Consider the following 20,788-nt stretch of genomic DNA (forward strand, 5'->3'; position numbering starts at 1 on the left):
ACAGCTCTCCATCAGTATTCTTCACTCATTGTTTGAAATCTTTGCGTGTCTCCATGATTCATGGTGGTTGCTCCACAAGGCAGTGTGTCACAGTCACACCGACTGCTTTACAGCTTGCGTGCTAAGGAGAGAGCTGTAGGAGAAAGGAGTGCCTGCTTAGATGCCCAACATGTAAAAGATACTAATCCTGATACTACTGAATGCCTATGCGTTCTGCTTAGACATGTGCTTAGGCATGGTTGATATAAGTAATCCCACTACAGGTAGTTAAATGTGCAGTAGAGCACTGGAAAAGGCTTGATGATGACTGAACACAAGGCTGGGAGAATGATGGACAAGCTACTGAGGTGCAGTGGAGAACAGTCCAGTCTTTTGAGGGGAGGGGATAGTGGCTGTGGTGGGCTTTAAGGGCTAAGGTAAGTAGAACAGTGTCCTTTCCAGTACTGACATTGCATATTGTTACTGTAATTTGCACTGTAGTTAGGATTTCTAAGCAAAAAGGAATACGTGCAGATTTACGTGCCTGCTCTTTCTGTCCATACGTAAGAGATATTGGGTGTTTGCTTTCTAAATTTCTCCTTTTAGCAAAATGTTGAGACATGACACTACCTGAGCTCTGATGATAAATTAGAGCACAGAATAATGTCCATATTTAATTATACATATATTTTTTTAAATGTTTTTGGTTTTGTACACCATTTATTTTTATACCAGGCCCCAGTGGAGGCACCTGGAATATTATAGTTAAAGTCAGCCACAAAAATTTGATTACGTTTAACAAATCATGGCTATGTAGTAAGAAGTTAAATTGGGTCCATAGACATAATTTTCCTAGCATTTAGGGAATCTGTTGATAGAGCAAAACACAAAAGAATAATCTGCAAGGTCTGTAATTTTGATACGTTATTGTAGCTGAGGTATGTGAATAGATAAATTATCTTCTGAGACATCAAAGAGAGGTATTTGTGAGTGGGCAGTGGCTTGGGAAAGGGAAAAGTGATTAGTGGAGTGCTACAGGAGAGCGGGATTAGCACCAATTTTGTTCATTTTATAAACCAGTGATCTGGAAAAAAGAAAAGGCCGTGCCGTCAAGGGGCAGCGCACGCCTTGGTTTCTGCGGTGCAGGGGAGTGGCAAGCCATGAAGAACTGGAGGTCACACAGCTGAACCAGAGGCAGTCGTGCAGGGGGTGTACAGGCAGACAGGGAACTATCGCTCCAGTTAGGAATTTGTACACCACGTAGAAAGACATGATGGAAAAGCAAGGAAAAAAGGACATGTAAAGAAGCTGACAGGGCTGTTGCATCACTAGGGAAATACCTCTAATAGTTTTAGGAATATTTATAGCATGATTTCTTTTGTTCTAGTTTCCTGTTGCTCAGTGAGAGAAGTCAGTTATTTAAAATTCTATGGGCTTGAAAGCAGATACAATAAAATAGATTGAAATATGCAATACTTTCAGTACTAGTGTTTTCCTAACATGCAGTATTGGAAACTTGCAAGGACAGAGCCTGGGAAGGTGAATAGGGAATCCAGAATGACTTCAGGCCCTGCAGCTCATGGAGTGTAACACTGCTGGTGCTCAGCAGCAGAGCAAGAGCTGTCACTGCATCCCCCTTCTGCCAGACGTCCCTGGGAGCAGCTGGGCTTTTGGGATTGCTGATGAGCTTAGCAGCGCCTGCTTCCTTGGAATGGCCCCAGCAACAGTGAGGCTGTTCCCTGCCCAAGTCTATCTGAGTATGACAAGTTCCTGGGCTTGTTTCTGGTCCATGCCATGCAATCAAGGTAAACAAAGCAGGGCGTTACTTAGTGCACGGAAGGGAAAGGTGAGAATCCGTGGTGGCTTGTAGGGGAAAACAGCCCATATTGCTCACTTCCAAAGTACCCGGGCTGGAGAAGTGTTACTCCCATAAGGTTCACAAAATGTTTACCAAATGGAGACTGGTTTACTGAGCACTTTCATTATGAATGTTTTCTATTTAAATTAGGGGCTACTAATAGTAATTTCCAGTGGTTATGCTGTTGTAGAACATATACTATGTAGTACAGATAATGCATAAATAATTGACTGTAAACGTGAAGTGTTACATTTATGTATGTACTTTTTGGAGATCGTTGGCAAATTTAATAGCAAAGAAAAAGGAATTGTAGTAGTCATATTCAAGCCACTGGGTTGTAATGTTGCTTGTTGTCCAGTGCAGCAGCCTGGAACAGGAGGGAAGGAACGGTTCTAAAGGCCATAAGCATAGCAGTGCATGCTGCTATGAAGCAAAGGAATTAGGGCTCGCGGCCATCCTTTCGTTTGACCGACAGCACCGAAGGACTCGGGGCGCGGCCGGACGGGTTCGCCGTGCTGGGGCCGTGGCGGTGCCGTGCCGCCGGGTGGCGCCCTGCGCTCGGCCCCGTGCAGTCCCAGCGGTGCTCCGGAAGCCCAGGGCGGATCGGCCGCGTAGCCTCGGGCGGCATCGGCGCTGCGAAGTGAAGGATATCCCGTTTTCCAGCAGTCTGACTTTGTGTGGTCCGAGGTGTAAGCCGCGAGGTTCGCGGTCCGTGTCGCATGTGAGCCGATAGGGCGTGCAGAGCGTTTTGGGGCTGTTCATATCGGGATCCTATGCGAGTACTCACCTGCGTGCGCTCAGCACCTCATCTTCCATCTGTGCTTCGTTTCGTCTTCTCGGATGCTTTATTAATTAAATGATAACGTGTGTTTGGAAAACTAATTCGATTTATTATTAATTTAGAAATTTCAGCGTTCAGTTTACTGAAGGGCTTAAGGCAGGTTCCAGCACCCAAACTGTGTTTACTTTTTCTTGACCGTAGCAATTGCCAAAGGAAGAAAAAAAATGGCTCTGTGGTACTTGGCTCAATTAGCTAAAGGGGCCGTCGTTGGAGGAGCAATGAACCTTAAACTTATGATATTTCGTAGCTGAAATAACATCATCTGCAAGTTGCTGTTATAATACTTTGCTTCAATCTATGCAAGAGTTTATTATAACTGAAATTTAATTTTAAAAATGAGCCCTGAGCCAAGTTCCCCAGCAAGAGAATATCGTACTACTTCAGAACAGAAAATAAAACTAACACTGGCTGCAATGAGGACAATTTATATTGACATCCCCTAACAAATAAGGTTCTCAGCAATTAGTCCGTGTTTTTCCATTTTTATAAGTTTTCCCCTGATATTCTTGGTTCAGAAGGAAGTATTTGTCATGAGTAGTTGGTTTGCACGGCCAATTCATTCTTATTGAGATAACAGCACTGAGCCACTTCCTCTCATTTACCCTGCTTTTGATTTTTTTTCTAATTTATTTAGCATTGTCATAATTTGTTCAAAACAGTTATTAGAACTCATTCTGCTTTGTTATTATTTATTAGCTTGTGGCATCACATATTGATGTCTGGAATGATTGCAGCCTGATCTTTCTCAGAAGAAGACTCAAACAGAACAACTAATCTCGTGCTTTAGAATATTGGAAAATTGATCACACAAATTACTGTTTATTTAGTTCTGTTAATTCTTTTTAAAATCAGTACAAGAAATAATGCCTTTATAATTAATATAGTTATGGGGTTTTTTTTAGGAAATGAGAAAATGATTAGCACTGCTGTACTTTATATGGCATGTGTCTGCTACTGAATAAAGAACCCACGGAACTAAGCAGGGATACATCAAGTTGCCATAGTCTTGTTCCAGTGCCAATGCTCAAAGCCTCCACAATTTACTTCTTTTAATGAGCGTTAGTTGATAATGACTGGTAGTGGAAAGCACATCCTCTTGTGGGTTAGAATATCATGACAGTTCATTCCATCCTTGTGCCAAATAATGGTGTGTTTTGGTTTGGTGATATCTGGCTTCTGAGACCAATAATTCTTCCAGGGGAGGAGTGTTTTACGTGAGACTGCATGTTCTCCTTGTGTTGTACCAATCTGAACCTATACGTTATTACCAAAGAAAAACAGAAAAATATATATTTCTCGAAGAGCTGTATGTAATTGTTTTCATCTTTTATTTTATGGTTCTTCTTCACCTTTTCAGTTCTATAAACTATGATGGCCTTCTATCAGCAAAGGTTGAAGGGATCTGATTCATTTTTAAAGTGTTTTATTTCTTGTTTCCTATCAGAGCAGGAAATCAAATGTGGCTACGTTAGGACTATTTTTCCTAGTGGCATTCATTGCCTTTTGTCCTGAGTGCCTGGGTAAATTAGGCAGTGGAGTCCTAATCCCACACCTAGAAGGCAGAATCCTGGGGATCACCGTCCTCCTCCTTCCTATAGGTGTGGGTGCTCCAGTGTCCCCAGTGCTGGGCCAGCACACTGCTCCCTTGCCAAGGGCAGAGTTTTCCAGGACAGCTTTGGTTCCCATTGGAATGCCAAGCAGTTGAGCTGGCTTGGGGAAGGACAGGATCTGTGTCCAGTTTGAGAAAGTGACCTTGGTTTTCCTTTTCACATACTGCTCTTTTTGTTTCCCTGTGTATTTCCTTTTTAAGATTAAATTAAAAATAAAATCTTGTCTACCTGTATAAATTCTACTAAAAGTAATTCTACTGAAAGGTAATTAATAAACTAAGTAAATAAACTAAGAAATATTTTGGAGCAAATAGATGACTGAATAAAAGCTTTCATAATCATTATCCATGTACGTGAGACATGAACAGATGAGATATGAAAGTGACGAACTTTCACTGTGATTCATTTGAATTAGGTTTGTTTGCCTGTTTGATTTGAGTAACTTGAGGTGTTATATGTGTGGGTAACATGACAAATGTAATTTGAGCTACTTTTCGTATAGTTATTGTAGGCATTCATGTCTATTAATCTCTCTAGTTTGGATTTTGCTCGGTTTTAATATGTATAATGTATTTTGTTTTGGTTCGTTATAACATATAACTCACAGATACTGACTTGTCCGTGTGCAGTAATGGCAGTAGAGTGTATTTTGACAGATAAAACCTGTGAGCTAAAACCATACAGCACCGATGTACATGTGTTCTCTGGCAGGGTACATGTGTTATCTTTCCCTGGTATCTTATGGAATGTCTGGCAAAGTACAATAGTCAGTGTTTTTCAAAAAAATCCTACTAAACTGCATGCTTCTGCTTTCAGAGCCAGTCTGAGATAGCGTGTTTGCTAGATAATCACAGCCCAGCCAGAAATGAGGTAAAACAGCATTTCAGGATGTGGAGCTCGAGTTTGGTTTAAAATCACTTAGCAGCTGTTTTCTCTGTTGTCTTTGCTACTTCCTTTTTTCCCTGTTCTAAATCATAATTTGTGTACCGTGAGGCCAGCGTGCTGGTTTAGACATCTTTATTAGGTAGGAAATGCTATTGATTTTTGTTTTCCTTTAAAGCATCCAGCTCTCTGCGTTCAGCAGAGATCTGGCACCGAGATCTATATGCCCCACAGTGCTGTAACGTAAGAGCTGTGGCAAAACAAGCATTTTGCAGCTCTTGCAGCAACTATGAAAAGTTAAATGGTTTGTTACAGAGTGAGGCAGTGCCGTTCTGCATACTGTAGTCATATGAGGCAATGGGATCTTCTGATTTTGATGAAGACTTATGGAGAGTCTAAAAATAGCTCATCCCCGGTACAGAAAAATATGTGAAAATATGCGGTCTATCCCTTAAATCCACAGCATTAAGTGAAATTAATAGAAGAACTTGTACAGTACGTGATTGAATCCGTGAGGGATATAGTGTGATATTGTATATTTGCCTAAAAGCTCCCTCTGACAGCAAAAACAATGTACCACAGTATGTTTCTTTCTTATCTAATGGAAAGAATAACACACAGAGGCTCAATTCTTGTAATGAAAACCCCCACATTAATTTTATTTTTTGATGTGTCATTGTAATTCAAGAGATGTTTTTAATCTCAGGATTGCTAGGGCACAATAAACCATTTAAAAAGTATTTGGCAAAGATCCCTGTGCTTAGCAACAGCTCCTTTCATTTAAAACTGTTTTTTGAACCAAGCTATTCAAAGCTTTGTTCCACTTATTAAAATAAAGTATCTTACTTCAAACAAGTGTTTCAGAGAATATAATCAAGAGGATAGCGTTCAAATACAATGCACAGAAAACATAAAAGGTAGCAGCATGAAAAACTCAAATACTTTGCGTCTGTTTCCTTGTTTTTCATTAAGAAAAATACATAAAAACAAAGTGTACTTATGCTGTTTTCTTTTCTCCTTTTTTTATTTTTATTTTTCGTTTTTTGTTTTTCTTTTTTCTTTTTTCTTTTTTCTTTTTTTTTTTTTTTAAATGGGGCATCTAACACTCCATTTCTTACTATGTTCTGACATTCATTACTAGATTTAAAGTAAAATTAGTTGTGAACTGTTCCAGTGAATGAGATACCGCACTGAAGTGGCGTCTATCCCAGTCATGGAAGTGTTATAAAACAGCAACAGAAAAGCTACGTATAGAATAAGGTATATTCGTTTTGCTGCTGGCTTTATACTCCTATATGAACTGCAGTGCTAACGCATTGCACAGCGTAACCATAAATGCTCCACTTTTTAATAAGATACACTTATTCAGCCTTAGCTTTGTTATGTAACTTTGTGATTTATTTCAGATTTTTGTTGAATATAATTTTCACTTTGTCTTAGTTCTGCCTTACTATTTCCCTTTTGTATCAAAAGTATTGTCAAGGTAATGGTGGCAGTGCAAGTGCAATTTCCCTTCAAAGGTGAATGGACAGGGTTAATTCTTCAGTGGCTCTATTCACCTCCATTCCTCATAAAATAAGGACAGATGTGTTATGGGAGCACCCATTTCTGTGAAGAGGATCCAGCGCCTCATTTTATAGGATGCCTGGTACATTTTGGAGAGTCCTGAGGGTCTTTGAAGTCAGGGGAGGCTGAGATGAATGTTGGCATGGGCTGTGCATAAAATGCAATTCTGTTTTGCAGGAGATTTTGCTATTTAAAAATTCTGGTTAATTTAGGAGTGAGAACCCTAGGATTGAACATTTCTTATCAGGGCAAGGCCCTCAGGCTGTATCTCTGGCTCTGTTGGCTTCAGGTAACCAACAGTGCCAGCACGTCTGCTCAGTCTGCCATGTGAGTTCCCACAAAATCTTGACTACCATAGGTGTGACTGATAAGATGTTCATGACCCACTGAGGTTTGGGGATAAGTGCCTAGAAAGGAATAATTAGAAGTCTGTATAGATAATGCTCCACAACTTTGTCAGGATGGCCATGTCTGCAATACTGGCGCAATTTTTAATCTCACATTGTGTGGGCAGAAAAATGGTTATTTCCAAGATGTTAAAAAATGATCTATTCTGATAAGTTTTTATATCTTGCACAGATATAGCTTTTTTTTTCTCTCTCTTAATTTTACAAACCAAGTTGGAAGCCTTGACATTTATTGGGCCCCCATATTTTTCATTTATATTCTCTCTAGTCTTCACCATCTGTTATGACAGTAAATAAGTTTCAAATAAGCCATATCTTCCTCAGCATGAGTTGCTTTTTCTGAGGGGGAAAAAAAAAAGAAAAAAAAAAAAGAAAAGAAAAGAAAAAAAAAAGAAAATTAAAGTTGCAGTTGGATGTGATATTTGAAGTCACAGCTTGTCTTCAAATATTTAGTAGCATATTCCTGTGCCAAGGGATATCAATCTGCCATTTGCTTTGCTTACAGTATAATAAAGATTATCCATCCCCTTCTTTCATAGCTATGTCAAGGCTCTTAATTACTATAGTTCAGGAAGTAGCTCTTTCCACAGGCTATTTCCATTTTGCATTGGCTTCATGTGGTCCTTATATTTTTGCATATGAAATTTCAAAAGGATATAGACTTTGACTTTGGTGGATGAACTGTGATCTTCCCTAGCAAGTAAATTCCTTTTCTGTAACAACAGCCTTTTTTGCTTATTTTTAACTTCTTCACCAATTTGTGTATATTTCATGTATTGGTATCCACCCTTATGAATTTCTACAGATTTTTTTTTTTTTCTCTCACGCTGTGCACAGGCAGCAGGGTGCATTTGAAAAGCGATGCACTACTTGGGTTTTGTCTTAATCTTTCTCTCCTTATAGTATGTTGTGGAAGGGCACTCCAGCAGAAAAGGGATGTGGCTTGGATGTCGACTTTGTAGAGGCATGCCACTTTGCTTTCAGATCTTTTCAAAATAAATGATTAGTCTGATTTCTTGATTGTGAATATTCTGTCACACGGAGGCATTTTCTTCATCCTGTGATGATAACGATGTAAAATCACAGATGGTTTTTTTGTCTTAACTAGTAAGCTGAGACAAATGTTTCTTTAAAACTTTCCTGAAGGAATTCTTCCAACAAGGAAAATGTCCCAAATTGAAAGTATTTCTAGAAGAGTAAATGTTAGAAGATTTCTTGTGGACTGTATTTATTACATTCTATTCCACTGTTCAACAATTGTTGGTTTGTATCCCTTGGGCTCCCTAGAAATGTTTGAGGGTAACCTATAAGAAATAGTTATGTATAGTTACTCCTTCTGTAATATTCTGTGCTTTGAACACTCCTCATACCAAAGTACTTTTTGCATCCTCTGTTAATACTTCTAAACACTACATGTGTGCTTACTGGGTGAATTTTTAAATCTCCTTCTGTTGTGTTTGTATCTGTGCTTCCAATTGGTACCTTCAAAGTGGCACCAAAAAGGATCCTGTGATTGAGCATCAGCTTCGCAACAAAGAGGAGTTGAGGTTATCTGCAGTGTGATTTATAGGCAGCTTCTGAAAAAGCCAGAATATTCATCATGCAAAGGTAACCTTATGTAAAGAGGAAAAATAATAATAAAAAAAGGAGGTTTTATTGCATAAACAGTGTTATAGTCAAATCTGATGTGCAACTAAGAGTAACCCTTTTGTTTGTGAGATCTCATAGTCATTTGGATATTCATAAGCTTCCTATTATAAAGATAAAGCTCTTATTCTTATTTTATATATGCAGTTGTTTCTCCTTTTCTACCTGTAAGTAGAGTAATTGCACTTTTTAAAAATCATTTTCCAGAATTAGATTAATTTTATAGCATGTTCTGAAATTTCATTCTCTTTCAGCATCAATCTTTGTTTTCTTTTTATTGTGGAATTATACCTAGAAAATAACATCATTTCATAACAATAACATAAAAATATAATGCAGTATAGCAGGTTTATAGATTAAATACTTCATTTGAAAGAAATTTCTACTGGCTTGTGCTGTTACTTAACAAAAGTGGCAAGGTCAGAAAATCTGAGGGTTAATAACAAAGTCGTTTATATCGTAAGATGCGGGCACAAATATTTGGGGATCAGTGACTAAACTCGTGAGAAAATATGAGAAGAAGATATCTTGTCTACATTTTATCTTTCCTGGAATAGAGGTGTTGCATATAACACTGATTTTCAATTTAGAGTTAGTATATAATGTAAAGCACATTGTCTGAAAGCCAAATGACACTCGCCTGAATTCAATTTCTTCCAGCTTACCTTGCTGAGTGCTAGGTATTTCAGAAGGGAATCAACCATCTTCCCACACTGCCCTTGCAGACTAAGCATACTCCTAGTTAGTGTAGAAGGATGACAAATACGAAGCCAGGTGGTTAGTGCAAGGCAGGAACTGTTTCAGAAAAGTATTCTTTTTTCCAAAGAAAACTATTTTAAAAATGTGCCATATTGAATTTCTGATCAAGGTGTGAAAAGATATCGGCAATAATTGGGAGATATTAGAGGGCATTTGGAGCAGGGGAGGGTTGTGACCCCTTGGGAGGGGATGAAGGATGAGGAAATCTGTATGATCTCTTTACAAAATCTTCCACCCACTTAATACGGATTTGCTTACCAGAAAACCCTATGCTGGGCCAGGATCTGTCCCTGGCTTTCATTTACAGGATTATTAAAAATTAAATTAGAAATATTTTGGAATCAGGTCAGTATCAAAAGGAGACTTAAGTATTTTGGAGGAAGAGGACAAATTTCTGACAGTTAGATGTCTTAAATATCCTTCTATTGCATTTCAATGTAGAAATGCACTGAAGTTTATGCTAAAGAACTTCCAGAATCGTATTGTCCTCAGTCCTAAATTAAAAGTCATAAAACTGTTTTCAAGACCGTGAAGCATCAGTGCACAGTGCTGTGTCTTCCCCAATGGACAGGGTTGTCCCAAGGTTCTTCCACCATTGTATGTCATCCTGTGTCCCCACTGTTCAGCTAAAGCACTTCCATTTTCCTAGGATAGTGTTTAATTTTTGAAGACCTTTCCTTGTTTAGAAATTTTGTGTCTCTTAAGTCAGAGCTTTCAAATAATTTTATCAGTTCATTCATTTTTATGTTATATACAATAAATATACAGAAAAAAAACACACTATATAAAATGAAATCAGTTGAACTTGCTTCACTTTGTTTTTGATAAAAGTAACTGTGGTTGACTCTGATTTCCTTATTACCAGTATTTACAAATAATGTCTTTAATTGTGTAACAGAGCAAATCTGACTACAATTCCCAGCTCCTGTTTCTGTTTGCTGCTAGCTTTCAGACAATAAATACATATTGATTATCAGCTTTCCAACATTTTGTCCTTTTTCAGTCCTCTAAGATACCATTAACTGTCCTGAGATTTCTCTGAACATTTAACTAGCTGGCAGATTATCAGGTCCCATTTCTTTGATTATCTCTAGTTCACTGAGTACTTTCTGAACTGTTACTTCTCTTTTCCCAGCTTTTACCTCTCACTGATATTTCTGTTCATCACCTGCATGACTGGTATTTGTGTGAATGTGCACGTGTTGAAAAACTTAGCTTTCACATTGTCATGTGTTGATAATGCCACAGGACACTGTTTAATGTGGTTACAGCACAAATTCTTTTCTTTTTTTCTTTATTAACTTTAATGTTTCTTGCTACTTGTATCTCATTTCAAACATGCCCTTCCAAGTTTAATTTCATGTGTCAGTCTTCCTTTCCCCATCTTACATCATTTCTACTTTCTGTGACTCTCTGTTCTGTGTGACGTCATTTCAGATCTAGAGAATTCATCATATGATCTGCATGCTTAAAATCCAGTTTTAATTTTGCTGTTTTTCTTTCTTCCTCTTTTGAGGGTCTGAACCTCCTCATCCCATCCAGCCTGTGTTATGTCCTCCTATTCTCAGCAAGTCTCTTGCAAACAGAATGAGCCTTTCTTGTAACTATCTCATTTAGTTGCAAAAACTGTCCTTATGGCTTTCTTAGATTTTACAGGCCAATTTGTGCTTTATTTTTGCTTTTACAACACATCTAAATACTTTAGCTCTTTAGATCTGTGTTGGCAGGCTCCTATTATTGGTGATTCTACCTATATCTCAGGAAAAAAGCCTCATCCACCTCATTTTCTTGGTCAAGTGTTCTGTAGTAGATAGTCATCGTGACAAATGCTATGTTCTTTATCCTTGTATGTAATCTTGCTCTTTGCATTACTGATCTTGAAGCAAATATATAAAGCGTTGTCTCCTAACATAGAAAAATGATGCAAGAGAAGAGGCCAGTTCAGGCAAAACTCTGGAGTGCTATCCTTCAAAGTCAAGCTCTTGGAGGCTTAATTCAGCTGCAGGAGCAGAGAGGGCGACCTTATAATATTTGCCCTTTGAAATGCTATCTTTCAGAGGTGACCTTTACGCTAACTTGGGAGTCTGACAACCTGGGTCCTCAGCACAAGATCCTTTTCACTGTCATCCTCTCACAGATGGTGTCTTCTCTGCCTTTGTTCCAAACAGAATCTCCTTCCCAATTTGCCTGCTTTGCTTCATAACTCTTTTCTAACTCCTGCTATCAGTCAAGTCAAATAGAGTTAGTGGGCTGTTCCCTTTCGCTTCCAGAGACTTCTCTGAGTTTATAATTCTGCTGTGTTCTTCACAGACCTAATTCCTCTAAGGTTAAATGTTCTTCTCTGAAGTACCAAAACTGTTGAAGAACCTTGCAGTGTGACGGGAAGATCCATAGTCTGGCAGCATTCCATACTCATTTTAGAGTTTAAGCAAACTCTGACTGTGATGTTAATCAGGAAGAAGCTGAATCACTCTCTTGACCTGGCAGAGGTAAAATAGGAATGTGACAGCATACAAAATTATGGAAAGCTATATTAAATTGTATGAATGGTTTCCAAGAACATACAAGTCTCCACAATTACCAAATCAGCCATGCCATCTTTAGCCATGACCATTGTCTAGGTTTGCTCATGCTCGACCAGGTGGTGACTAATGCAGGTGTTTCTAATAGCAGCATTTAAGAAGTCATACATCCATTTACAGAGCTTCTGGGGTTTTGAACCAAAATTACATGTTTTAGTAAATGAGCTACAAAAATTAGAAGACAGACTATTGTGAATGAAGTTGAAAATTCTGTGAGAGTTTTAATAATAGATGATATCCGTATTGTTAATTTCAGGAGTTATTTTTAGTGTCTTTAAAAATACTGAAAACAGTTTCCCCTTTGTTTCTTCATGATCATGTGCATGTTGCTTTCCAAGCTGTTCATAAGAACTACTTTATTAAAAGCTCGTTTTACTGAAAGACTCCAATTGAGACCTTGGATGTTTCTGCAGCACGTAAGACAGGCATCCTGAGGTGTGATGATCTGAACATGATACCCATCCTTGCCAACATCAAGTGGGCACCAACATGGTGCAATACGGATGCGATACCTGCCCCTGCTGTTCCTCAGTGCCCTCCCAGCATTCTGCTTGCCTTGGTTCATGTTCTCTGTGCAAAAGCTGTGTCCTGGGATGTATCCCTAGTTCATAGGAGCTCATACATCTTTATCAACAAGACAATCATAAAAAGAGGGTCTAAAATGCCCTCTGGGGTTCAGTGTTGATTTCTGCATTTTTCCACTATGTGACCAGAGCCTGTCAGCATATTACTCCTGATTAGTTGGGCAGCCAGCAGAATGCCACTGCTATCTCAGTACCTTCATACTTTCTTGTACTGCATTGTGTTCTTACTTTGTCAGTGTGTTTTTTATCTGTACAATTGTTTCTTTACTTGAATTCAATGTTTGTCTAAATGACAGCAGATCTGGTATTTTGGTGTATTTTCATATTACTCCATCAATCACTGGAAGAAGACGTTGACACAATGTTACTTTTGTTTTAAGTAAAACCAAGCTGGTTTTATTATTTTGTTGTGTACTGTTTTCCACTTTTCCCTTTGGACTCAGAAAATTGAGATTTCATAGGCCTAATATTCTCAGCTAATACAAACTATAGCTAAGTAGCATTTGCTGGAAAACAAGAAGTTCATTTTGTGTTCAGCTCATTCTTCTGTTTGGCATAGATATAACAGATACAATGCATGAATTGAAACAGTCATGTTTTCACTGTATGGCTCAGGTTCTATTTAGATTATTGCTGGTTAACTCTATTTGAAAGATTATGATGATTTTTTAACTAGGGGATATATTTTTCTCTCTGCATCTCTGGTTAAAATGGAACAACAAATATGCTGGAGCAGCACAAGATAATATGAAGGGGAGATACAGGGAGAAAAAAGCAGGAAATTTGCAAAAGATCAGAACAGAGAGCTCCACTGGTTTGCCTGGTACTAGGTCTCTGGCCATTGGACATAAATAGTTAGGTGGATTAAAGGCAATATAAAAGCAACTGGATAAGATAAAGTCAGAACACTCTTCAGGAATTGTGTTACATCATATGTACATGCTAGAGAGGGGCAGCAAGGTTTATAAATGAAAGGTAGTGGCTGAGGAGTTGTAATTAGTACAAGCAGTATTTAAAGAAAGGGAGCTACAGTGTGTGCACTTTTACTACAGACTGACATCTTCACTGAAACTGTAGATCCTTGTAGAGTCTCCAGCAAAAAATAGTTCTGTGATAAAAATGTTACTTTCTCACTCATTCTTTCAGGTCACTTGTAAATTTAATGTATTTCGTGTCATAAAAGAAAACCAGGATGTGCTTCTCTGTTCATTTTTTGCCATAATGAACATTGACCAAATTCTTCCCACACTTCCAGCTCATTAGCTAGTGTTCACAGTGTTCACATATATAAACCCTCATGCATGGTTATTTTTTCTTTAAAATGTTGAAAGAATATTTTTTCATAAATTAAAAAAAAATGATAGCTATCATAATCCATACAGTTGTTATGACTATAAAAAATATATATAAAAAATTTGGTAGGTTTTTGTAAGGTTGTGTTGTCTAGAGATTGCAGTCATAGAATCGTAGAATGGCTTAGGTTGGGAGGGATCTTAAAATCATCTAGTTCCAACTGCCTGAGCTATGTTCACAAGGCCTGGTGTTACTCTTACACAAACAAATCTGGTGGATACAGTCCCCCAGCTCTGGGAAGCTTGGATGCCTCCAGTCCTTCACAAGCACTGGGGTTGAAGTGGAAGCCACAAACTGCTGTGGAAACACACTGTGGGTACAGTTCTGGGTAGGTTTTGTCCCCATGATCCGTCTGGTGTTCCATGTGCATAGCCAACTTAGTCGTTGCAAAGAACGTGGGGGGACTACAATTCTTGAACAAATATTATTCTTCATGAGTAATTTTCTTGCCTGTCGTTTTTTGGATAAGAAGCAATTTTTAAAATGTGTTGTCAGAAATCCATCCCTTATGCAATAAAAAACTCAAAAGCTGTGCCTGATGACATACAAGATGTCCAGATCTGCATTGGCTCCTTCTCTGCAATCTGTTTACAAAAGTTAAAAAATGCAGCAGAATGAGTTGGTTTGTAAAGGTGCTTTTTTGAATGCTAAATCATATCTGCAGAACCGAAACACTAAAATTTGTGTTTTCAGAAGACACACAAGTCTTCTGAAGCAAGTCTTAGTTTAAATGGATACATAAGAGTTACTTAATTAAAGCATGTGAAGAATGTACATATGTAGTCCATTTTTCTCTCTCGATTGAAAAATTCCTAGGAACTGAGGAAATAAGGTATTTCTTTCTCGTTTATATGATAGTGTTCATTATTTGAAAAATCCTCTAAAAATTGCGTGTACAATATTTCTTATCCTTTCTGGTAATATTCATATTTAACTATCACATATCCAACAAAAACCCCCATCAAAAGAATTTGGAATCTGTGGAAATACTGGCTACTGATACATTTTGAATTTTAAGAATGCTTACTCCCACATATTTAAAAGTCTTATTTGAATCCTGAATGAGTAATCTGTGTTTAAGAGATGTCGTGCATCTTTTTAGCCATTGATTTAATGTGAGCTAAAAGGCTTAGCATATCTGAAAACTAATTTGATTATTTCACACTTCTCTTTAAGCCCGCAGGGAGTTGGAAATTCCTAAATAATTGTTAGGAAATTCTGCAAAAGTAATAACTTCTTTTGTCTTAACTTCACAGCAGTTCCAATTAATGAAGTGCACAGAGCCTTGTATGTCCGCTCTCTCAACCCCGATTAAATATTTTAGTTTAGCTAGCGTGGCTATAAATTCCTGGAGCGACGTGACAGGTGAGCTCACTGCATTACTCTGGGTCAGTTTCTGTTGTTTCCTTTGAGGAGGAGTCCTTCTGTTTCCTTTGGCATCTCCCTGGCCAGCCCTGCAGGCCTGCAGGATGGCTTCCCCAGGAGACACAAAGCCTCTTAGGGTTAACTCCTCCGCACGTCCCAAGGAAACAGCTGCTGATGTGCTAGGCTTGTTGCCTGTCGTGCTGATTAATACTGTTTTGGTGTTTCCTTAAGCGTCCCTCGCTGTTTATGGTTTCTGGAGTTCAGTTAGAAGCAGAACACGCTTACTGCTTCAGTTCTTTGCCAGCAAACAGAGTCTGCTCTGTGCCTGTCGCACAGGAGCTGTACTGACACAAATCAGAATATAAGAATTTTGACTGAAAAATTGAAGCATTAAAGAATTGCAAGACTTCTTTTGTTTTGTTTTTGTTTAAGCTTTTTGACAAAAAACTGAAGTTTAGGAGTTCCTTAGGCTTTCTACTCTGTTTCAGTTTCTTATCCAAAGAGAGCCCAAGCAGAACTCTAGAGAACTGGTGTGCTCCAACCTGTTGCTTGAGTCCTCATTCCGGGCACAGGCTGGTGCTGGCTGAGGATTGGAGGACAGCAGTGCAGGGAAAGTGTGCTGTGAACTTCTTTCTTGTTGTTAGTTACGTTTGTGTCCTCCGAGCCATAAAGGGAAATTGTGCTTGTTTTCTATCTAGGTAGTAATGTAATTACTGGTCTGTTGGTGCTTGTTTTGTTTTGTTTTAAATGTTGCGTGACATAGTGCTGTTACTGTTTTTATGGAGTAATGATGATGAAAGAGGAAACTGCATTCCAGTGGCAGGTCATCTCTAGGTTAGAGGAGGAAGAAACACGCATTCTCTGTCTCAGTTGCCTACTATGGAAGCAATGGCAGCTAAAGATCCAGGGCAGGCATTCTGTATGGAGCAATAATGTAAAAATACCTGACACAAAACACACCCCAAAAAAGTGAACAGAAGGGTAAAATGCAAAATCATTTACACAAAGATAAAAGTATATGCTAAGGTAAATATGTTAAAACTAGACCACGTGCTACAAATAAGTATAACCTCCATGCTGTGCTTGATCCTCAGAGCTGGTGGTATTTCATCTGCCAGTAGCCATGTATGACTATCATGAGCAATTTCATATCTAGGCAAGTCTAATAATAAATTATGTACAAGTCAATTATTCATGTTTTTTCCATGCAGAATTGCCATATATTGTCATATATTTTCACTGTGGCTTTCCATGTGTGTATAAAAATTCTAACAGAGGTGCCAGCAAATATTGGCATATAGAGAAACATCATGTTGGGTTTTTTTGTTGTTGTTATTCCTTTTTTTTTTTTTTTTAGATAACTTTTTCTTATGTTTCAGAGGGAAAACAAAACAAAACAAAAAACTTCCTGGAGAATAATATCTATATGACATTTTCATTTCTGCATGTCTGGCATTCTCTAATTTAAAGCTGTCTTCCCTTGGCACACTTAAAGTGCATACTTAGTCATGGCAAAAGTGTACCTGTGCAATCCAATCAGTAGAAAAAAATATATATATTTACTTTTTTTTTTTTTCAGACCAGGATGTTCTTGTTCATTTGTGATTGTCCCTGCTGCTCCTTGTGACCGCAAAAATATTCACAACAATTATATGACTCTTATTTTTGAGTTCTAGGCATGTGGACTGAATTAAAGAGTATTTTTGTATTTCTCAACCAGAAAGGAAGGGAATTACATTTCACTGGGCACTAAAATGATCTTCAGAAAGCATTATTAGCTGGAAAGCCTGAAGATCATGAATAAAATTGCAGAGAAATAAGAACCTAATTTCAGGTGGTTTTAGGTTTGATTTTGTCCATACCAGTGAAAACTTCTACTTTAAAGGTGAAATGAAGCATGCTGCTCTGAAGAAGGTGCAAATGCTTGAGTTCTGTGAAACATTTAAGACTTGGTTGGTTTTGTGCAATTATATGTTCTTAAATCACTCATGATTTTTAAAAAAGTGAAGCTAAAGATATTGTTCACAGGTCTTGCATAGCAAAGCTTGACTTCAAGAATATAAAATAGCTCTCAGCTCTTTATGATGGTTCTTGGGGGTTGCAAGGAGCAAGGTTACTTGCCTCCAAGCAGCAGGGTGACATGCTCTGGTCTTGCTTGCTCAAACACCTGGTAGAACTGCCTTATTGCAGATTTAAGTCAGATTCATCACTTGTTCTCAGGGCTACAGGAACCAAATCACTACAAACATGTAGATGTAAGCTTGGAAAAAAGAGTGTGTGATACGCACCATGTTTGGTGTTAAGAGTTGAGTTCAAGCAACCTGTTTGTCAGCTTGCCCTGACCTTCATTTCCATCTGGATCTACTGAAGGATCTACTGAAGCTGCTCCCTTGATTAAATAAAATTATGCCTTTCAGAACTGTCATTTATTTGTTGGAGCATTAGTACATATCTGATTGAAAAAATATCTATCAACTAATTCCGTTTGATGAACGAATAGAGAAAGTCTTCAAATTTTCAGAAGTATCAGGAACATCTTTATTCCTGCAAATGAGAATGCTCATAGCTTTGAGGAAGATAACGTTTTTAGCAGCTTCACTTTTATTTTATACAAAATTACCTTCTCCAGAAGTAATATTGCTTTTAAAAAATCTAATTTAGCTGCTCTAATATTTAGTTCTTTTTAGCTCTAAATGTGTCGTTTCTTAAACTAAAATTTAATTTCTTATAAGAAGAAAATTTAAACAAGATAAAATTGATATTTACAAAAATAACCTTCCTGATTGATTAGATTAAAATCAGAATTTCTCAATTTGCCTGTGGAAACATATTAATGTAATGGATTCTTTTCTGAGTCAGAAGACAGACAGATTGATGTGTCAACAGAGAAAAGAGTTATAACCATCAATGTGTCTTTCATTGTTTGACAGTGATTTACTACTTTCCAACAAGTCTGTTAGCTTAGATTTCAGACTGAATTATTCACAGGTAGACCATTACACTAGAAGTGGTGTTTTTCGCTCTTAGACCCAAGCAGCGAAGTGGCCTCCCAAGACTTAACAGCAGAGCTACCACATGCTGGCAGATGTGATTGAGCAGCTCCACATGGGCAGAAAGCTCCAAAAACTACCAACACTATGGTCACACGCAAGAGCTGCACTAAAAAGCAAAGAATGGAATCCATCAGGGTAGGAAGGTGCTTGCATCCATTTCTGGTCTAACAATGAAACCATGCAAATGCTATTTTAGAACTTAAAAGGTTTTTGTTTTTGTTGTGGTTTTTTTTTCTCCTTAAGTGATTTAATCAGATCACACATAATTACAATTCTTTTTCCTTTATGTTTTTGATAAATACAATTTATCTATATTAATATTAAAGTACTCCATGTATTTTTTCTACTTTTAAAAAGGTTTGTGTGCCTGTGCTTTTCTTTTTTTTTTTTTAAGCTAGACTAGAGCTTGAGTTGATCAACCACTGTGTTTTTACATCAGTTGGAAAACCATCATGTCCTTGGGCCTTTTTTCAGTTACATGGTAATTTTCCTGGTAGTTTTCTATAATCTGTGTTGGCATTAGCAAAGGGCATCTGTATGTCTCCTTGTTTCCTGGATTGAACTCATGCTGGTAATTACATTTTGTTCCAGAAGTAAACTTATCGGTTCAATACATACACAGTTAATAATGACTTAACTCTTATTTGCTTTGTCTTCTTCTGCTGTCTGCTCTTGAAAACTCTTACTATTTTTAAATACATTAATTTGGTACTTGGGAGAGGTACATGGAGCCAGCATTGACATGGCAGTGCCTTGCACATGCAGCTCCCCAGGGGTGCTGTAGTGGCATGGCTCATTTCTGTAGCGTGTTGTGTTACGTGTCATTAGACATTAATCAGTTCTTGTTCATTATACAGTCAGCAGCAGTTTTAAGTTTTAAGACAGATTTATACAAAGTTAGAATTGCCTTTGAGTTTTCAGAGAGGGTAGGCATGTTGAATACTTGTCACCAAAAAAAAAAAAGACAGAAAACTGATATATTCAAATGATGCATATTTTAAATGAATAATTTCTGCTTGGTGGGGAAAACTGTTTAAATATCATCAAGATGCTTAGTTGCAGAAAAGGATGTTAATTGCAGATGCTTTACCATTATCTAAAGCTGATCTGATGTCAACTTGCAAGTGTTGTGAATAATGCAGGAAGTCTCAGATACCAGATCATTCCATGTTCCAGTTCTTAATTTCTTTGCAAAATGTGACTGCTTTTGTCCATAAGAAAAAATGGCACAGTGACATTTTGTGATGTTGTACTGGGAGCTGCTCATCCTCTTTCTGAGAAAGTACAAGGAGAGAAGGGAGTCATCGGGCTTCACCAAGTGGCACAAGGTCAGTCCACAAGCACAAACCAAGGACACTGAATAGATAATTCATGACAGAGTGAAATGTACGTCAAGCTGTGCTTCATGGTCAACTTATTTCACTGGTCATTCATTTAATAGAAAATGTGCTACATTTTCTACCCTTTGTATTCTCTCTCTGTGAGCATGGCTTAGTGCAAGGAGCAGTATCAGTTCTACAGCATTACGTACGGAAGTCGTACAGGCTAGAGGGTACTTGTCAAGTGATCTAGCATCAATGACTAAGGCAAATAGAACATGGACTGAACAAGAAATTGCAGTTTCTCTCACATATAAATTATTCTATTGTAATTCAGCCTTCCCATCTGTTAGAGCGAAATTGAAAGTTTGTAATAGGGCATACGTGACTTACGAGGAGTATGTTTCTCCTTTAAGATGCCTTAATGTTAGGGGGAAAAATGTATTATGTGTCAGTTATTACAGTAACTTCCAGGGTTTTTAAAAATAATTAATTAAAATGTACTATATGAAAACTATTAGGTAATAGCATCATTTTTCCAAGTTAATGAGATAATTTTGGGAAATAAATGTAGTTTTGAAGGGTTCTCAAGCAATTGCAGGTGTCCTTTGTGCAATGGGCATGGCACTACGCTGTGCGCCACTGTTACATCTGCTCCTCAGGCTCTGAGCTCATCACCAGCCTTCAGACACCGGTCAGTTAGTCAGTGCTAGGGGACATAGGAGTTGTGTGCCTAAAAACTGCTAGAATCTGGTTTTTGCTACCTGCATAATTTGTGTTCTGGATGTAGGTTTCCTCAGTCATGGTACCGGAATACTTGGCCTAGAGAAAACAAAAACAAATAAGCTCAAAGGTGTGGTTATTTTTTCTTTCCTATTAACCTACTTTTTCTGGTGTGATTTTTTTATGCTGTTGTTTGTTTTCTGTTGTGGGATTTTGTTGTTGCTTTAAAAAAAAAAAAAAAAAGCTATTATGGAATTAAG

General features: G+C 37.8%; 1 protein-coding gene and 1 long non-coding RNA gene across 9 annotated transcripts in view; one reads left to right on the plus strand and one right to left on the minus strand.

Moving 5' to 3' along the window:
- Window positions 1-20,788, plus strand: part of LOC107312724 (uncharacterized) — a 397,430-nt gene that overhangs the window by 312,111 nt on the left and 64,531 nt on the right. The window lies entirely within an intron of this gene.
- LOC146760956 (uncharacterized) lies at window positions 7,474-20,741 on the minus strand. The gene is made up of 3 exons (XR_014945159.1): window positions 20,570-20,741; window positions 9,456-9,528; window positions 7,474-8,720 (listed from the first exon to the last, which is right to left on the minus strand). It is a non-coding gene; the product is annotated as an uncharacterized LOC146760956 (long non-coding RNA).

The sequence above is a fragment of the Coturnix japonica genome, chromosome 4 (assembly GCF_054131305.1).
Source record: "Coturnix japonica strain WE chromosome 4, WE-NBRP24, whole genome shotgun sequence".
NCBI classification, from domain to species: Eukaryota; Metazoa; Chordata; class Aves; order Galliformes; family Phasianidae; genus Coturnix; species Coturnix japonica.